This window comes from Balaenoptera physalus (genome assembly GCF_965194825.1).
Source record: "Balaenoptera physalus genome assembly, chromosome: X".
NCBI classification, from domain to species: Eukaryota; Metazoa; Chordata; class Mammalia; order Artiodactyla; family Balaenopteridae; genus Balaenoptera; species Balaenoptera physalus.
In genome coordinates, this window is record NC_138903.1 from 80548938 (window position 1) to 80570613 (window position 21676).

Here is a 21676-nt window from a genome sequence, read left to right on the forward strand (position 1 = left end):
TTTGACACAGTAAATACAGTAACAGTAACAAAGTAAGAACAGTACAGTTGATAGATACAGATACAGCTATAGATATAGCTAGCACTCAGCACCCTGAAACCTCTAAGAGACTAGAAGAGATGGTACCGTATATTCAACCGTCATAATCTCTGTGAATTCCATTTGTGCTTTGAATATTGTTTGTGTTTATATTCTCTGTTTAATTCTTAAAATAGCTTTCACCCTACCCTATCATCCCCTATTATGCACTGAATTTAGAATCAGTGGGACTCTTTCTTGCTTCCAAAACATTCCCATGACAAAAACTCCTGCAAAAAGAATGCAACTTAGATATACGAATGGCATCAGAGATGGCTATGGATAGAGATAAATAAACTGCCTGCTGACCTTGTTTTCTAATTGCTTTCCAGTTACTTAATATCCTGCAATATATTGATTCTTTTTTTCCAGATTCCTGAGGGTCTCACTGTATCCTTATAATATCCTATCACTGGTCTAAGATAGTATTTATTTCATGACTTCACAGTCTGTAATCTTAGTTATAATTTAACATGTAATTCCTTTTATTTATTGAGTTGGCTTGAATGAATCTATTCTCCTAGCTATCAAAAGAACTAATAAAGATAAGTTGTTACTAATACAGTCAAAATTTTAGGAACAAGAAGAACAAGAAAGATACCAAAACAGTGTAATACTTTTCAATAAGAAAGTTGAAAGCTGAAAGAAGATAAGGTTATTTTTATATACAACAAAAGAGCAAAATAATATTTTTATAACATCTTCCAAGCGAATAAATGGGCACTACACAAATTTTGATTAACATCTGTTCTCCATATGGATTACAGGTACAATACAAACTATATAAATTTAGTATTTTCTTATAATAGGTTTCAGAAGAGGTTGTATAATTTACTACGCTTTATTTTAGTATACATTTTATTATCTGCAAGGAATAACTAAAGAGTTATTCGGTTCAATCTTTCCAGAAACACATATTGGCCTAAATAAATCTGAGACTGTGTTATCTGTTGATAAATTCAATGTGAATATGGCGTGGTGTGTTAAATAAGGTACACTTACACTTGCTGCTGTAATCTATAAACCTCCAAAATAGCCATGTCTTAAAAAAATCAAAGCTTATATTTGATTCACATAAAAGTTCAATATGGGTGTTGTTAGTCTGCATTTTCCAAATTGTAATTTAGTTGCCTAGGCTTCTTCCATCGTGTGGCTCCATTATATTGAACATACAGCTAGCAAAGTTGTTTTCATTCCACCCAGCCAAAAAGGAAATGAATCTGTAGGTTCACATATGTGAGGATTTTCTGAGCAAGGTCTGGACTTGGCACACATCTCTTTTCATATTCCATTGTCCAGAGCTCAATCACATTGTCATACCTAACTTCCAGAGATACTGGAAAACGCAGTCGAACTTTTTGCCAGGAAAAAGAGCAAACAGATTTGATGAATATTTGTCAGTCTGAACCACATGTAGTAATACAAAATATGTATTCAAGTTAATCCATTTACAATAAAATTATTTATGTGAATTGTCATAAAAATTTATTTAAGTTATTTTAACGCTGTTTAGTACATGCAAAATAGTTCACATCTATTCTTTAGCTATTGTGGTCTAAACTTCAAATAATGCTAATTGCTTCTCCTATATATTCAGCAAAGATAGCAAAATAACGATACAGATTATATAACTGACCTAAAAATTCAACATTATTTCTCTAAACTTGTTACTTATTCTTACGATAAGCCAGATACTTAAATGATGTTGTTGTTTTATGTTTAGTAAATTTGGCAAAATTATATGGAAAGAGAAAACTTAAAAATATTAACTAATATGAATTTAGTAGATTATGAATGTTGATAATTCATCGAATTACCCTAGTATGCTACAGTTGATTTAGAAGTAGGTAAGGAGATCAGTGAATTTTTGCTTTTGTTTCAAATGTGCATAGATTGGATAGTATTAATAGTTTTCTTTTTTTGTTGTTTGTTTTTTGTTTATTTATTCTAATTGGAAGATAAATATTTAGTACAAAAGTTATTTAAAGAGGAAGACTATTTGAACCTAAATGCAATGTCCCCAGATTAATCATCCAAGGAAATTTTAATTTAGTTTATCTCATCTTCTAACGTTTTATTCTACATTTGTTGAGTACCCACATGTATAAACTCACTCTCAAAAATCATATAAGTTGTATTATTATTGCTATTTTACAGATGAGTAAATGTCTATCATGCCCTAATAGTTTCTTAGTACTGACGTAGGTGACTTAACAGAAGTTTATCATGTCACAGTTCTGGAGGCTAGAAATCTGAATCCGAGGTGTCAAAAGGGCCGTGCTCTTTCTGTGGACTCTAGAGGAGAATGCTTCCTTGCTTCTTCTACCTTCTGGTGTTTTCGGCAATCCTTGGCATTTCTTGACTCATAGATGCATCACACCAGTCACATGGTTGTCTTCTCTGTGTATATTTTCACGTTGTCTTCCATCTGTGTATTTTTATTTTTGTGTCCATATTCCCTCTCTTTATAAAGGTAATTTATGAATTAAGTCCCACCCTGATGACTGCATTTGAACTTTGTTACATCTGCAAAGACCCTGTCTCCAAATAAAGACACATTCTGAGGTACTGAAAATTACTTTAACATATTTGCCTGGGGCAGGGTGGGAGGGAGGGAACAATTCAACCTTTAACACATACCTAAGTATTTATTGGACAATCTGGCTCAAGAGTCCACACTCTTTTCTTCATAGCATCTGATACATTCTGGTAGCAGATGTTATTCTGAGTGTTCAAGCAGGGCCAGCAAACAAGGTGATTTAAAAAAATAAAGAGTTCACACTCTTAACTACTATTCTCTCTCTTTCCCTGTCTGCCTATATCTGTCTATCTATTTACCTATCTATCTATCATCTATCTACCTATCTAACATTGATAGAATGCCAAAGAAAGAGCCTGCTCACTTCAAGTCTGTACGTTTAAGAGTCAAATGTTACGTTTACTATATTTTGCTAGTTTTACATGTTTGTGTGTCTCTTGCACTAGATTATAAGGTTCTTGCAGGCAAGAATTCTTCTTATTCATAATGATTTCTCCTACAGTGCATTGCATATAGTCAATACTTAGCACTTAATGAAATGATTTCCTATCATGACTAGTGATAAGAGTAGGACTCTTAGGTTTTCTTCAATACAAGTGATTTTCTATAAGATGCAATAATTTATGGCATTTAAAGTGATATTTTATGCTCGTCTTTATTACATACCAGAGCAAAATGTGAAGTTTGTAAAACTTATTTAATTTTGTCTCCTTTTTGTCTGGATTATATGGTGAGTGGACACACACACACAGTTTTTATTTATTAAGACATTCTTTTGGTGTTTTGTTACCCTGATAACTTTGCTCTTCTGACAATGACTTTCTATCCTGACACTTGATAAATTAATGATGGGAGTAGAGGTTAGTCTATGCTATTTTAGGACATCTGTGACTCACATCATGAATCACATTCTGGCATGTTCTAATGAGAGATCAATAATGTTTTCACAGAGACCCTATAGTGTTTTATAAATGACAAGAGGTTAGTGTAAAAGTGCAGGAGACAAAGTACTAATCATATGTCTACCTGAAGGAATTTGGTTTTTCTGTTTATTTTTTGAATCACACCTTGAACATAAATGTGTGAAGATAGAAATAAATGCAAATAACAGAGTTTGTTGGTTGGTCAGGCTGCCTCTTAAAAATGGATATATTTAGTTACTACTGAAAAATATGTGACTACTACCATTATCTTATCTCACATTAAGTTATCTTTTAAACATATCTTTATCTAAATACTTTGTGAATCATAAAAATTTGTCAATATGTTTAGTGAAGAGAATTATTGATTGTATATTCCAAATTAAATTACAGTTTCTGAGCACTTACAAATTGTCTTGACATGAGGCTAATGCTTACAAATATAAGAAGTCTTATGTGACGAATATGACCAAACTCAAGGCTTTTTGAAAAGGTGAGACAGGAGATGAGACTGGAAAACATGGCTTGTGGCTAGTGTCATGTCATGCTAAATAGTTTGGACTTTGTAAAGAGTAGAGGTCTCTGAAATATTTTGAGTAAAAATGATGTATGATGAGACCTGTGTTTAGGGAAAAGTAATTTGATGGCAGTGAGAGAGATATATTAGAATAAAGAGAAACAAGAAGCTGGAAGTTCCACTCTACTCCAGTAATGGTTAATATATATTGAGATTATTTTCTAATATTTTGTAATGTGAGCAGTCATTCTTGTGAAAATATACAGAAGTTGGAATTTTAGATCTTTAATTCAGTAGAGTAGCCAAAGCTGGAGACAGATTTGAAGTTGGGGTTATAGATGGTATACGGTGGTTGAGAGAGCAGACTGGAAATAAATTTAAATTCTATAAAATGCATGCAGAGAATCTACTTTGCACTAAGAACTATGCTAAGCTCTGAGGACAAAATATCAACAAGATGAGCTCTTTGCCCTTAACAGACCTCAAAGCCTATAAAAATAGTGAAGGTATGCAAATAATCATACTTATCAATATCCTATATATTAAAATAATAATGTATCCTTGGAGATGTTAATAAGTGTATGATGATCTATTGTCAAGTAATTTTAGAAAACACAACCTACTAAACCTACAATAAGTAAAAAATATATATAATAAGCCTCTTACAGACCTTGGGTGCTAGATATTGTATTAAGTATTGTATGTGGAATATCTCTTTAATCCCCATAGCAATCCTATATTTATGTACATTTTTTGGATTAGAAAACTGAGACTTAGAGTGTTTAAGTGATCTATCTAAAGTTATAAAGCTATATGGATAATTATTTTGCTTTACTCTGGGATAAATACTTCCATTTACATATAGTACGTTTTGATGAAACGAGTTTTCAGCTGAATAATATATTATAAAGCACAGGATAACAGACCAATATCAGTATTTTAACCCAGAAAGTCTGACCATAGGGATGGAGCTTTTGACCACTGTATCACACATTAGGATAGTCAAGGTACTGAGAAAATTTGAGACTAAACAAGTAACCTATTCAACTATCTTTAAAGGTGTAACAAACCTGATTGTAGAGGAACAAGCTTTTAAAATTTTTATATCCCCAAATTTAACTATTACCACCTAAGCACAGCTTTCCACTTAGTTCTAGTTATGAATAGTAGTTATTTAAAGAAAATCAAACACAAAAATACACACACACCTATTTTATCAATATTTTTATGTTTCTACTAAGTGTGGACAATGTACAAAGCCTCTATCCTATCTTAAAGGTGTTATTCACGGGTTAAAAAATCATGGGTATTTATAGAGTGAGTCCCATGTTGTTGAACTAACTGCTCTCTGAAAATTTAGTTACCAAATGTTCAATTTTAAGGTTATTATATGTAATGTAAAATCAGTGTGGAAAACAAGCAAACAAACAGAAAGAACACTTTACTCTTGTGATTGTGTTATGCTAGTCATAAAAACTGACATAGTACATTACCAATATCTGGTCATCTAAATACAAATGTACATAAGCAGTCTTGCTCTAAATTCCTAGCTAGTATCATTTACAATGTCACTGTCTTCGGTTTATTTCAACGTTATGAGACTCGAGAATTTCTAGAACTGAAACCTATGGTTTGCTATTTATATACTCATAAATACAAAGCTAAGTATGTTGGAAACAGATTTTTGTAGAGAATACATCACAATTGTTGAGGCAATTTTTTGTTGTAATCATAGAATCTTTTGATACATTTGCTAAAGTGTTCATATGAAGGAAATATCATTTGTTTGTTAAAATGTAGCCTTGCCAATATAAATCTTAAAAAAAATACTGCTATTAAATTAGAGCATTTATGCATCTGTTACAAATATTACTTTATTCTGCCTTTTACTTCTTTCCTACTAGCTTACGTACCACCTATATTTATAAGACCTAAAGTCAACACTCGGCCCTGCTACTTACTAGCCAAATGACAATAAATAGTCATTGATAGTCTTATGAGGTTCAGTTTTACTCATTCTAAAGTGGTGATAGCAATTTTAATTGTATACATAACAAAATTATTGCAAGGATCAAATGGATAAATTATAAATAATTATTCATGTGAGTTATAACATTCATATTTTCATTGTTTTATTCTTTTGGTCCTTTACAATGTTTTTCACATGGTAGGTATTCAATTAGTATTTACTGATGAGTAGATTTATGATAAAGTGTTCCATAAAATCAACTTCCTTTGAAAGTTTTTGTTTTTCCTCTGGGATAAATACTTCAATTGAACTACAGTGTGTTTTGATGAAATGAACAAGAAGCTTACGCTTTGGAACCAGTATCATTTTTCAGTTCTGTCACTAACAATTGTGTTCTTAGACAAGTCTTTTCTCACTTCTGGGCCTTAATTTCCTCTTCTGATTTTCCAGTGGCTCAGTGACAGACTTTTAAAACTTTTTAATTGAAATACAGTTGATTTACAATGTTGTGTTAGTTTCAGGTGTACCATACTCAGTGACAGACTTCTTAAAGTTCATAACATACCAATACCACAACTAAATTTACCTCAAATGAATTTTCTATTTATAAGGTACTGTTTTGTGTCCTGTTGAAAGAATGTTCTCGTAAATTTGTGATATAATAATTAGTAATTTGGTATTATATGTATGCTGTAAACAACAAAGTAATTGTTTAAAACTTCCCAGTAGGGTCAGAAAGAAGTAGTACGGTACTTGTTTTCACCTCCCATTTACAACTAGAACCCTATAAAATATCTACTAAAGAAAGCCCATCATTAATGAGTATAGATATTTAACATGCACAGATACACATATGTGGAAATTATAGCATGGAATAAGTTTGTTTTTATTATTTAAAGCAGTTTTAAAAAGAAAAACAAGCTCCTAGATACAGAGAAAACATTGGTGGTTACCAGAGGTTGTGTTACCAAGTCCAAGCTCATACTGCTCGCCATGCAACAGGCCAATAAATCAAGAAACTAGTTTTGGGGGCAAGGAATAGCAACTTTATTCAGAAAACAAGCAGACTGAGAATATGTTGGACTAGTGTCCCAAAAAACCACCTTACCCAAGTTGTACTTTAGGCTTCTTTTATACTAAAAGGAGAAGGGGTATAGTTGGTTGTTTCAAACTTCTTGGTGCCTTTGTTTTTGCAGCTGTCCATGTAGGTCTGGTCACAATTGTTCCTATAAACCTCCAACAAGACATGTATTATTCTCTGTTCTGCAACTTTTTATCTCTATATGACTGGGAAAATGTTATGCCTTTAAAGGTCAGAGCCTTGAGAATGGGCTATCCTGTATATTTCAGGCTATATGAAGAATTTTTTTTACAAAAGTTGCAGAGCCAGCATGACTAAGCACAGGCAACAGAGCTAAAGGAATAGATTCAATATGGAGTCACATTTGTTCTCTGTTATAGTGGTGGCAGGTGAGGGGTGGGCAAAATGGGTGAAGGTAATCAAAAGGTACAAACTTCAAGTTACAAAATAAATAAGTCATGGGGATGTAATGCACAGCATGGTGACTATAGTTAATACTGTATTGCATATTTGAAAGTTGCTAAGAGAGTAGATCTTAAAAGTGCTCATCACAAGAAAAAAATTTTATGAATATGTATGGTGACAGATGTTAACTAGACTTATTGTGGTGATCATTTCTCAATGTATACAAATATGGAATCACTATGTTGTACATCTGAAACTAATACAATATTATTTGTCAATTATACCTCAATAAAAACCCAAAAGCAAACAAAACAAACAAAAAATGATAAAATATAAAGGGAGATAGATATAAATTAGTTGACATAATTCTGACTAAGAAAAGATCAGCAAGTATGAAATAATTTTACACCTATAGTATGTATTTGCTGAAGGAATTACAATAAATTAATGCTTTGAATGATCTGAATGAATCATAAAAGACTTCCTGGAAGAGGGAAGGAAGTATTGAGTGTGATTTAAAAGATAAATAAAACCAATAATAACTGGTGGAGTGTGATGGGGGTTTATAAGGAAAGCATCCTGAGGGGAATTAGGAAACTGTACAGGGAAATACAAAGAAGTAACAAAAAGAAATGGATTTCACAAGATAAGCATGTGAGGGTGGTAAAGGAACAATGGAAGAGGAAATAAACAGGGGACAGGCATTCAAGTCAGAGCTCAGATATTTGTAGTAATTTTATACTCAAACAGAGTTTTGATATGATGAAAAAGGTTTTTGAGGAAAATTCTTCTATCAATTCTACTGATTAGTGAGTAAAGAGATCAGAGCAGGTACTCAGGTTAGGAAAGTGCCTCAATAATCCAGACATAACTTTACAAAGGATTGGGAGGTGCTCATTGTGTGTGGAAATGGAGAGATTCGGGAATAGATTTGAGAGATTGACAAGTAAAGAATTGACAGACTTCAACAGTGGACTGTGAGTGTGCATCCTTGTGTGTGTGTGCATGCATAGATAAGAGGAGGAGAATAGCATTAAGCATTTTAGCTAGGATTGAAGGTGTTCCAGAAAGACAGTAGGAATATTAAATTCAAAGGTAGTAAAAATGAAGACTGAAAGTCTTAAAGTCAATGTCCTTGAGACAAAGAAATCACCTATAACCACATTTAATGAATCTGTCTCACTAAAGAGTCTTTGAAAGTTTAAAACTATTTATTTTTCTGTTTTCATCGATATTCAATTTTGTCCTTTTTATTATACCAATCTAGCTTGGTGGCACTTAAATTCACAGCTAGACCTTCAAAGTGAGAAAACATGTTATTTTACCTGACAACATTAGGGATTTATTCACATTAATATGACCAGAAAAAAAAGCTTATGCAATATCAATGTCTATATCCTGTCATTAATCTGTGGTGTTATTAAGTTAGTTAGCTTGTGTTCAAAGATCTCAAGGGACAAATTGCTATCAGTGGCAACTGCCTTCTTGAGATCTATATTGAATCTGTTGAGTTTTCAATGCTCATATGTTTTGCAATCTTTTCACTTCACTCTACCTGGAGAAGTAATCTTAGTAACTTTACTTGAACTATTTTTCTGCACTTGGTATTTATTTTCTACTTAAAGAAAACAAAATACAGACAAGAGATTTGTTATGTAGTGGTTAGCATCTCTGTTTTTTCCTTTTTATATGTCTTTATTGACATTACTATCCCCACAGACATGAAAAAAATAGGATATAGACTGATGTCCATTCATATCAGTGTCCTAGGGCCACCTTAACACATTATTATGAACTTTGTGGTTTAAAACATCAGAAATTTCAGAGACAAGTTTTCTCTTAGTTCTAGAGATCAGAAGTCAGAAATTAAGGTGTCAGTAGGGCCACACTCCCCCAAAAGGCTCTAGGAGAGAATTCATCCTTACATCTTCTAGTGTCCAGTGCTTCTGGAGCTCCTTTGTTTGTGGTGGCATAGTTCCAATCTCTGTCTCTCAATCTCTCTTCACATGTGTGTGTGTAATCTCCCCTCCTTTCTCTTATAAGGACAACAGTCTTTCTTTGTTGATTTCATCTCAGTATCCTTAACTAAATCAAATCTTCAAAGACTTAATAGCCAAATTAGTTTTCACTCACCAGGTAATTTAGTACATGTCTCCAAAGGTGTTATACTCTGGTCAGTAGAAGTCTTAACTACAGTGAAATTGCAATAGATTTTGTGAGTGCTAAAATTGCAAACTTCCAATACCTGCTAAATATTCCAGCACCAAAAAGAGTTTATAATTAATCTGTAGGAATAATTTGTTTCTGAGTGAGATAAATAAATGGCTTCTGGAAAGAGGCTACATACCTGTCTTCAGCACAGATTTCCTGAATATGGAGTTAAAAACACTTAGAACAAGTTCCAGCTTCATACCAACAAGCTCAATGACCTTGAGCAAATCAATTACTCTTTCTGAACTTCAAATTCCTCATCTATAAAATGGAATATATATTTTTTTTAATTTCTGTATTCAACTTACAACTTAGACAATGAGAAATAAAATGTTATGTAGGCATAACATTATGCCCACATTAGATGAAACCATTCCTAATAATTCCACTTAAGATACTAACATTTTTGCTCTAATTTTGCTTTGCTTATATTTATTAAAAATGATCTTATCTCCCTTCAGAATTACTATTATGCTTGTACAATACAATATATATTCAATGTACACCTTGTGAATATTTTAAGTCATCTCAAAATCATAACAAATAAGGTATATTGTGCTCAGCTATAATAGGTTTTATAACTTACTAAAAGCCTACAGAGATTTCCTACTTCTTCATTAGTTCATTTTTCTGGTTATTTATGTTGACTCTTAGACTCAAATCTGCTTTGCTATATTTTGCTTTATACCACTGTGGCTGGAATTCTACAAATTATGATTCTTACATTCACTTGACAGCTGGTTTCCAGCTACCTTCTGCCAATAGGAGGCATTAGCAGGAGGTCAGAAGGCAGAAAGAAGAAAGGAACTTTATACTTCTGGCTCTCCAAGTGTGGCAGCTGGCAGTTGTTGACACTTACCTCTAGTCCAGTATTCTTTGTTAGTGTCTCTGGTATTATCTATTCTTCCTTTTTGATTTTCAAGGCCTTATCTCCACCCCATCATCTTTTTTGCTCTTTTATACTCTCCCTCATAATACCTTAGAAACTAATTCCATCTGCTTGGAATACCAAGGGTAGTTTCTGTTTTCCTGACTGGACCTTCACTGAAACATTCATACAAATTGATTTTTATAGAGATTTAGTAAAAAGCAAAATAAATAAATAACAAAAAAAATACATGACTTTGAAAATGAAAAGAAACCCCAGAAATTTTACATAGGTTCCATGTGAAATCTTGTCCTATAAGGCAAAAGTGAAAGTCAATGCTATATGTACTATATACTAAAGGTGATTTGCCACATGAATAAGCTGTGAACAGAACAAGGCAAAGCATACTTATCTAATGCAAAAGAACTATTTTTCCTTTTGAAATCTGTTCACCGTTAAGTATCTTGTGCAAGGAAATCAGTTGTATATTTTTAACAGTTTAACTGTTTGATTACTCTCATATCAACATTACTGTTTTTATCATCCACATATTATGAAATATATTCAAAGAACTAAAAGAAACCATACTTAAATAATTAAAAGAAGCTATGATGACAATATCTTATCAAATAGAAAATATCAGTAAAGAGATAGAAATTATTCAAAAGAAGCTAATGAAAATACTGGAGTTGAAAAATACAATAAATGAGATAAAAAATTAAGTAGAGTGGAACAACTGTAGATTTGAGGTGGCATAAAAAGAATCTGCAAACTTGAAGATAATTCAATAGAAATTATGTAATCTGAAAAACAGAGAATGAAGAAAATTGAACAAAGTCTCAGAGAATGTGGGTCACCTTTAAGCGCAAAAACATATATTTAATAACAGTACCAGAAGTACGGGAGAAAGAGAAAAGAACAAAAAAAAATATTAAAAATAATGAGTGAAATCTTCCCAAATTTGATGGAAAACATTAATCTGCACATCCAAGTCACCCAAAAACCTTCAAGTGTAATAAAAACAGAAAGATACATTCCCAGACACATTTAGTCAAAAAGTTGAAAGCCAAAGATAAAGACAAAATCTTGAAAGCAGTCACTTAAAAGGGTTCATCACATATAAGGAAACTCCAGTACAATAAAGGACTTACTTATTTGAACCAAAGGAGGCCAAAAGGAAATAGGACAACATATTCAAAATGTTGAAAGAAAAAAAATCTGTCACATAAGAATGTTATATTCAGCAAAACTAACTTCCAGAAATGAAGGTAAAAGAAAGACATTCCTAGATTCTTTTTAAAAATCTGAAAAAATTCATTGCTTCCAGAAGTGCCTTGCAAGAAAGAAATTTCTCTATGCTGAAAGCACTGAACCCAGTCAGTAATTCAAATTTACATGAAAAACAAAACTGGTAATGCTATTACATAGGTAATTACCAAAAAAAAGACAATATGATTACATATTTTTTTCTCTTTTGTTCACTTTACTGATTTAAAAAGCAGTTCCATAAAATAAACATATGAAATTGTGTTGGTCAGCTTATAACATATAGAAATGTAATATATTTGACAATAACAGTATGTAAGAGCAAATCTGTTTTGTAGTAAGGAAATGGCACCAGATGGAAATGAAAATCAGCAGGAAAAAATTCAGAGAATCAGAAATGGTAAACAAGAAGGTTGATATAACAAAATCTATAAATATACACTTTCATTTTTTTCTCCTGGCTTTTTTAAAAGACATACAATTATATGAAGTAATAATTATAAAAATATATTGTGTGGTCCAACATATATAGAGTTAGTATGTATAAAATAGTAGCACACAAAAACCAAAGATATCACAAGAAAGAAAACTACAGACCAATATCTCTTTTATAAATCCTCAACAAAATACTAGCAAAAGGAATCATACAAATAATTATATAGCTATTATAATACACCATATCAATAAGATAAACGGGAATAAACACATGATCATTTCAGTAGACACAGAAAAAATCACTTGACCAAACCTAACATTATTTTTGATAGAAAACATTCAACAAACTAAGCTAATACTTTCTCCCTACAATTGAGAATGAGGAAGGATGTCATTGTACTGGTGGTTCTAGCTTGGACAATTAGGCAAAGAAGAGAAATAAAGGCATTCAGATTAGAAAGGAAGAAGTAAAACTTATTTCTATTTTTAGATGACATAATCTTGTATATAGAAAATCTGAAAGAATTTGCTAAAATGCTATTACCACTAAAGAATGGTTCATCGAAGTGGCAGCATATAAGGTCAATATACAAAAAAATCAATTGTTTTTATGGTGCTCAGCAATGAGCGATCCAAAAATGAATTTAAGAAAATAGCTTCGTTTACAACAACATCAAAAATAATTTAAAACCTTAGAAATAAACTTACCAAAGTTTGGGCAAGATCTGTTCATTCATTTTTTCCCTTGCTCTTTTATATTCTGTGTCATTTATTATGTTATTTATCCTTTCTCCAGTAGATGGGCTGTTGATATTTTGGCCAAACTACTTCATAATATTGCTATCTCAGCATTCATTTTGTGTAACTAACAAGACTGCAGGGGGCCTTGAATTGATACTAGGCCCTCCAGAGAGTGCATGCCCTAGAATAACAGCCCTCAGAGTCACAAGTTCATAGTTCCTGATAGGACTTCGAAACACCCCTGGTGATAAACAGTCTATCCTGCTTCTAGCTCCTTCCCCTTCTGTGTACCTTAGATACGACCCCTTGGGAGCTACCAAACCTCCAATCTTTTTGGTTGAATTGGCCAAAGCAGCCTTAGCCCAGGAACCCCAGAAACATTCCACCCACAGACCCTAATAAAGGCATGTGTCCCAGGTCCTGTGCTCACACTGACTGTACCCTTCTTTGACCTCCCCATGTGGCCCCTCGACGCATGTTGTGTATGTCTCCCAGGACATGTTATTAATAAACTTCTCTTTTCCAATTTATCTTTTGGTCTCTGTTGAACATGGCTCATCATTTGACATTCCTGGGCTCTATTAACAAATGTTAATTTAACAAAATCACAACATGGACATTTGGGAAATTTCCAGTTTTTGCTATCACAAGTAGTGGGGCTGTGAACACACTTACACACCTTTTACATGTAAAAGAGTTTCTCAATGGCACTGTTCTTTAAACACTTTTTCTCTTGTACTCACTGAAAGAATTATTAAAACATTTTAGTTTTAAATAATTATAGACTCACAGGAAGTTGAAAAGGTAGTACTGAGTCTCATATACCTTTTACTCAGTTTTCCACAGTGATTCAACTTATGTAACTGTAGTACAGTATTAAAACCAGGAAAATGGCATTGATATAATGTGTGTATAGTTCCTTGTCACTTCATTAAATTTGTAAATTCGTTTAACCACTATTGAAATCAAAATACAGAACTACTTTATTAGTAAATAAATCTCCCTCATGCAACCCTTTTATTTTATTTTATTTTAGGTTTTATAATTTTTTAAAATTTATTTATTTTGGCTGTGCTGGGTCTTAGCTGCAGCATGCAGACTCTTAGTTGCGGCTTGCAAACTCTTAGTTGCAGCATGCATGTGGGATCTAGTTCCCAGACCAGGGATTGAACCCAGGCCCCCTGCATTGGGAGCGTGGAGTCTTACCCACAGTACCACCATGGAAGTCCCTCTTTTATATACAGTCTCATCACCTTCCAGCCCAGCACTTAACCCCTGGTAACAAATCTGTTATTCTTTTCCATAATCTTGTCATTCTGAGAATGCTATTGAAAGCAAATAGAGGATGTAGCCTACTGAGGTTGGCTTTTTAAAAATTCACTGTAAGTGTCAGTTGGAATGCACAGAGGCAGCAAGGAGTGCAGGAAGCAACGTGGAGCCGCCAGGAGCCTGGAATTAAAAAAAAGAAAATCGCTATAAGTTCCTTGAGATTCATCAAAATTGTGTGTCTCAAGAATTTATTTATTTTTATTGCTGAGCATAATTACATGTTATAGACGTACACAGTTTATTTAAAAATTCACTTATTGTGGGACAGTTTTTTTTCCAGTTTTTGGCTAATACAAATAAGGAAGTTTTTAATTATCATGTACAGCTTGTGTGTGTGTGTATAGAACAAACATTTTTATTTCTCTGCGATAAATGCAGAAGAGCACATTTGTTGGATATCAAGCAGAAAGATCCAGCTACCAATCCCAAGTGATGATTCCCATTGCATGGAGGATGGCAGAGACCATAATGTTGCCAACCACCAGAAATTGGAGCCCACAGCCCTGGGCCCACTGCATTTTCTACAGGTTCAGAATGGCCAAGGAGGACTCAGCACATAAGGTGCTCATTGGAACAATGTTTTATGCACAGAAAGGAAAAGAAATACAGCAAGATCAGCGTCTGTAGTGTGTGCTGGTCTCCCACGGCCAGCAGATACTTCCTGATAGACAACGCACGCGATGGACTGCATGCACCCTTCTTGGGCTGCAGGTGATTACCCTGTTCCCTTCCGCTGGGGGCCAGATACACTGATAGGGCTGGCCAGGTGCCAACTGACACACATGCTTAAGCAATACAAGGAAGTACACTGAATACTTGTAACAGAGGAAAGTCTTAATCTAGTAAGGAAGAAAAATCTGGGGCCAAGCTACAGCTGGCACCCAGCTTCCATATAGAGGAATGTTCCAGACTCAGGGCACTGATTGGGCATTCCCAGAGAGAGGCAGCAGGTCACCCCATGGCTGCTTCCCCAACATTGGGTCATATTTAAAGTTGCATTTCAGTTAAAAAAAAAAAAAAAGCCAACATTGTTCTCAAATTTTAGTACTAATTTGCACTCACTGTGCATCATACAAGTTGTTTTTCAAGCAACAGTTTTACTGTCCCATTAGATTAGTTACAGGCATTGTCACAAATAAAGTCCTTTCTTTTACTTAATCAGCTTTATTGAGATAAAATTCACATACCATAGAATTCACAAATTTAAGATGTATAATTTATGTTTTTAGTATATTAACAGGGTTTTTCAGAGATTAACATAATCTGAATTTTGAGCAGTTTCATCACCCCCAAAAGAAACTTTGTACCCATTAGTAAACACTCCTTGTTACCCTCTACCACTCACCCTCATGCACTACTCAACAAGTAATACAATTTCTGCACTAATCTAACTTCTGTCTTTATAGATATGCTTATTCTTGGCATTTCACATAAATGGGGTTATACAATAAGTAGTGTTTTGTCACTGGCTTCTTTCAGTTGGCATAAAGTTTTCAAGCTTCATCAATGTTTTAGCATACATCAGTATACTACATTCCTTTTTATGGCTAAATAATATTACATTGTAGAGATGTATACTATATTTTGTTTAACCACTCATCAGTTGATGGCCATTGGGGCTTTTCCCACTTTTTTACTATTACAAATAATGTTGCTAAGAGCATTTTTGTACAAAAATTTTTGTGAGCATATTCCCAATTCTTTTAGTACATATCTAGGTGTGAAATTGCTAGGGCACATGCTAACTTTATGTTTAACTATTTGAGCAACTTCCAGGTGTTTTCGAAAGTGAATGTGTGAGTTTACATTCCAATCCATGGTATATGAGGGTTCCAATCTCCATATTCTCAACAACCCTTATGGATCTTTTGATTATTAGCCATCCTAGTAGGTGTGGAGTAGTGGTTTTGATTTGTTTTTCCTTGACGGTTAATGATGTTGAGTATCTTCTCATGTAATTGGCCATTTGCATATCCTCTTTGGAGAAATGTCTATTCACGTTCTTTGCCAATTTTGAAATTGTGTTATTTGTCTTTCTATCATTGAGTTTTAAGAGTTTTTCTATATATTCCAGATACACATCCCCTAATAGATATATGATTAGAAATTTTTTTTTTCCATTCTTTGGATTGTTTCTCACTTCCTTGATGGTGTCCTTTGAAGCATAAAAGGTTTCCATTTTTATAAAGTCCAATTTATCTATTTTTTCTTTTCTTGCCTGTGCTTTAGTGTAATCTCTAAGAAGATTTTACCTAACCCAAGATCATGAAGATCCATTCCTCTATTTTCTTCTAAGAGTTTTATTGGTTTAGTTCTCACATTTAGCTCTATGATACATTTTGAGTTAATTTTTGGGAATGTTGTGAGGAATGGGTCAAAATTCATTCTTTTGTATGTGGATATACAGTTTCGCCAGCACTATTTGTTGAAAGAACTATTCTTTACCCATTTAATGATCTTAGCACCCTAGAGAAGAATCAATTGACCAGAAATGATAGGGTTTCTGATCTCTCAGTTCTTTCCTATTGACCTATATGCTTATCCTCATGTCAGTACCACAGTTCCTTAATTATGATAGCTTTGTAGTAAATTCTGGTCCAGAAGTTTGTATTCCAACTATGCTCATTTTCAAGATTGTTTAGGCTATTTTGGGCTCTTGATGGTTCATGTGATTATTAGGAACACTTGTCATTTTCTGCAAAGAAGCCAATTGAAATTTTGATGGGAATTGCATTGAATTTGTAGGGGAATTTGGGAGGATGGTCACCTAAATATTAAATCTTCTAATCCATGAACATGGAATTTCTTTCCATTCATTTTGTATTTTGTTCATTTCTATCAGCAATGTTTTGTGGTTTTCTGAGTATACATTTTACACTCCTTTTGCTGACTTTATTCCTAAGTATTTTATTCTTCTTGATGCTATCATAAATGGATTTATTTTCTTAATTTCATTTTTTAATTTTTCATTGCTTGTGTACAGACATACAATTGATTTTACTTATCAAATTTGTGTTCTGAAATTTTGCTGAATTTATATATTCCTTCAATATATTTTTCATAGATTCATTAGGATTTTTTAACCAATTTTCATTAAAGTATATTTAATTTACAAGGTTGTGTTAGTTTCAGGTGTACAGCAAAGTGATCCAGTTTCATATATATATATATATATATATATATATATATATATATATATATATATATACATTTTTTCCATTATAGGTTACTAAAAGATATTGAATATTGTTCCCTATGTTATATAGGGGGTCCTTGTTGTTTAACTATTTTATATATAGTAGTGTGTATATGTTAATACCAAACTTCTAATTTATCTCTCGCCCCCCCACCACTATGCACTTTGGTAACCATAAGTTTGTTTTCTATGTCTGTGAGTCTATTTCTATCTTGTAAATAAGTTCATTTGTATCATATTTTTTTAGAGCCAACATATAAATGATATTCTATGCTATTTGCCTTTCTCTGTCTGGTTTACTTCACTTAACATGATCATCTCTAGGTCCATCCATGTTGCTGCAGAGGGCATTATTTCACTTTTTTTTTATGGCTGAGTAATATTCCTGTGTGTGTGTGTGTGTGTGTGTGTGTGTGTGTGTGTGTGTGTGTGTGTACCATATCTTCTTTATCCATTCATCTCTTGATGGACATTTAGGCTGCTTTCATGTCTTGGCTATTATAAATAGTGCTGCTATGAACATTGGGGTGTATGTATCTTTTCAATTATGGTTTTCTCCATATATATTCCCAGTAGTGTGATTGGGGGATCATATGGTAACCCTATTTTTAGTTTTTGAAGGAGCCTCCATACAGTTCTCCATCGTGGCTACACCAATTTACATTCCCACCAACAGTGTAAGAGGGTTCCTTTTTCTCCACACCGTCTTCAGCATTTATTATTTGTACACATTTTAATGATGACCATTCTGACTGGTTTGAGGTGATATCTCATCAAGTTATGATTTGCATTTCTCTAATAATTAGCAACATTGAGCACCTTTTCATGTGCCTTTTGGCAATATGTATGTCTTATTTGGAGAAATGTCTATATAGGTCTTCTCCCCATTTTTTGTTTGGGTTGCGTTTTTTTTTTTTCTTTCTTTTGATATTAAGCTGTATGAACTGTTTATATATTTGGAAATTAAACCTCTGTCAGTAGCATGATTTGCAAACATTTTCTCCCAGTCCGAAGGTTGTCTTTTCATTTAGTTTATGGTTTCCTTTGCTGTGTAAAAGTCTTTAAGTTTAATGTTCTCCCATTTGTTCCTTTTTCTTTTTATTTCCATTAGTTGATGAGAGGGATATATTAGGATTTTTCTTTTTCTTTTTTTAAACACCTTTATTGGAGTATAATTGCTTTACAATGTTGTGTTAGTTTCTGCTGTATAACAAAGTGAATATATATATATATACATATATCCCCATATCCCCTCCGTCTTGTGTCTCCCTCTCACCCTCCCTATCTCACCCCTCTAGGTGATCACAAAGAACTGAGATGATCTCCCTGTTCCATGCAGCTGCTTCCCACTAGCTATCTATTTTACATTTGGTAGAGTATATATGTCAATGATACTCTCTCGCTTCGTCCCAGCTTACTCTTCACCCTCCCCGTGTCCTCAAGTCCATTCTCTATGTCTGCGTCTTTATTCCTGTCCTGCCCCTAGGTTCATCAGAACCTTTTTTTTTTCTTTTAGATTCCATATATATGTGTTAGCATACGGTATTTGTTTTTCTCTTTCTGACATACTTCACTCTGTATGACAGACTCTAGGTCAATCCACCTCACTACAAATAACTCAATTTCATTTCTTTTTTATGGCTGAGTAATATTCCATTGTATATATGTACCATATCTTCTTTATGCATTCATCTGTTGATGGACACTTAGGTTGCTTCCATGTCCTGGCTATTGTAAATAGAGCTGCAGTGAACATTGTGGTACATGACTCTTTTTGAATTATGGTTTTCTCAGGGTATATGCCCAGTAGTAGGATTGCTGGGTCATATGGTAGTCCTATTTCTATTTTTATAAGGAACCTCCATACTGTTCTCCATAGTGGCTGTATCAATTTACATTCCCACCAACAGTGAAAGAGGATTCCCTTTCCTCCACACCCTCTCCAGCATTTTTTGTTTGTAGATTTTTTGATGATGGCCATTCTGACACGTATGAGATGATACCTCATTGTAGCTTTGATTTGCATTCCTCTAATGAATAGTGATGTTGAACATCCTTTCATGTGTTTGTTGGCAATCTGTATATCTTCTTTGGAGAAATGTCTATTTAGGTCTTCTGCCTGTTTTTGGATTGGGTTGATTGTTTTTTGATATTGAGCTGCATGTGCTGCTTGTATATTTTGGAGATTAGTCCTTTGTAAGCTGCTTCATTTGTAAATATTTTCTCCCATTCTGAGGGTTGTCTTTTCATCTTGTTTATGGTTTCCTTTGCTGTACAAAAGCTTTTAACTTTCCTTAGGACCCATTTGTTTTTTTTTGTTGTTGTTTTTATTTCCATTTCTCTAGGAGTTGGGTCAAAAAGGATCTTGCTGTGATTTAAGTCATAGAGTGTTCTACCTATGTTTTCCTCTGAGTTTTATAGTGTCTGGCCTTATATTTAGTTCTTTAATCCATTTTGAGTTTGTTTTTGTGTATGGTGTTAAGAAGTGTTTTAATTTCATTCTTTTACATGTCACTGTTCAGTTTTCCCAGCACCACTTATGGAAGAGTCTGCCTTTTCTCCATTGTATATTCTTGCCTCCTTTATCAAAGATAAGGTGAGCATACGTGTGTTGGTTTATCTGTGGGCTTTCTATCCTTTTCCAGTGACCTCTATTTCTGTTTTTGTGCCAGTACCATATTGTCTTGATTACTGTAGCTTTGTATTATAGTCTGAAGTCAGGGAGCCTGATTCCTCCAACTCCGTTTTTCTTTCCCAAGATTGCTTTGGCTATTAGGGGTCTTTTGGGTTTCCATACACATAATAAAAATTTTTGTCCTAGTTCTGTGAAAAATGGCATTGGTAGTTTGATAGGGATTACATTGAATCTGTAGATTGCTTTGGGTAGTATAGTCATTTTCATGGTGTTGATTCTTCCAATCCAAGAATATGGTATGTCTCTCCAACTGTTTGTATCATGTTTAATTTCTTTCATCAGTGTCTTATAGTTTTCTGCATACAGGTATTTTTTCTCCATAGGTAAGTTTATTGCTAGGTATTTTTTTCCTTTTGTTGCAACGATAAATGGGAGTGATTCCTCAATTTCTCTTTCAGATATTTCATCTTTAGTTTATAGGAACATAAGAGATTCCTTTGCATGAATTGTGTATCCTGCTACTTTAGCTAATTCATTGATTAGCTCCAGTAGTTTTCTGGTAGCATCTTGAGGATTCTCTATGTAGAGTATCATGTCACCTGCAAACAGTGACAGTTTTATTTCTTCTTTTCTGATTTGGATTCCTTTTATTTATTATTCTTCTCTGATTGCCATGGCTATAACTTCCAAAGCTATGTTGAATAATAGTGGTGAGAGTCTGCAACCTTGTTTTGTTCCTGATCTTAGAGGAAATGTTTTCAGTTTTTACCATTCAGTAGATGTTGGCTGTGGGTTTGTCATATATGGCCTTTTTATGTTGAGGTAAGTTCCCTCTATGCCAACTTTCTGGAGAGTTTTTATCATAAATGGGTGTTGAATTTTGTCAAAAGCTTTTTCTGCATCTATTGAGATGATCATATGGTTTTCATCCTTCAGTTTGTTAATATGGTGTATCACATTGATTGATTTGTGTATATTGAAGAATCCCTGCATTCCTGGGATAAACCTCACTTGTTCATGTTGTATGATCCTTTTAATATTTTGTTGGATTCTGTTTGCTAGTATTTTGTTGAGGATTTTTGACTCTGTGTTCAACAGTGATATTGGCCTGTAGTTTTCTTTTTTTGTGGCAACTTTGTCTGGCTTTGGTATCAGGGTGAAGGTGGCCTCATAGAATGAGTTTGGGAGTGTTCCTCCCTCTGCTATATTTTGGGAGAGTTTGAGAAGTATAGGTATTTGCTCTTCACTAAATATTTGATAGAATTCACCTATGAAGCCATCTGGTCCTGGGCCTTTGTTTGTTGGGAGATTTTTAATCACAGTTTCAATTTCAGTACTTGTGATTGGTCTGTTCATATTTTCTATTTCTTCTTGGTTCAGTCTTGGAAGGTTTTCTAAGAATTTGTCCATTTCTTCTATGTTGTCCATTTTATTGGCATAGAGTTTGTAGTAATCTCTCATGATCCTTTGTATTTCTGCAGTGTCA

At 33.5% G+C, this 21676-nt stretch overlaps 1 long non-coding RNA gene across 1 annotated transcript in view; it reads left to right on the forward strand.

Moving 5' to 3' along the window:
* The window catches only part of LOC309653131, a 278977-nt gene extending 257777 nt beyond the window's left edge, over positions 1–21200 (forward strand). The window contains exon 2 of the long non-coding RNA XR_014259004.1: positions 19977–21200. This is a non-coding gene — a long non-coding RNA (uncharacterized lncRNA). The remainder of the gene's footprint in view (positions 1–19976) is intronic.
* The last annotated feature ends 476 nt before the right edge of the window (positions 21201–21676 follow it).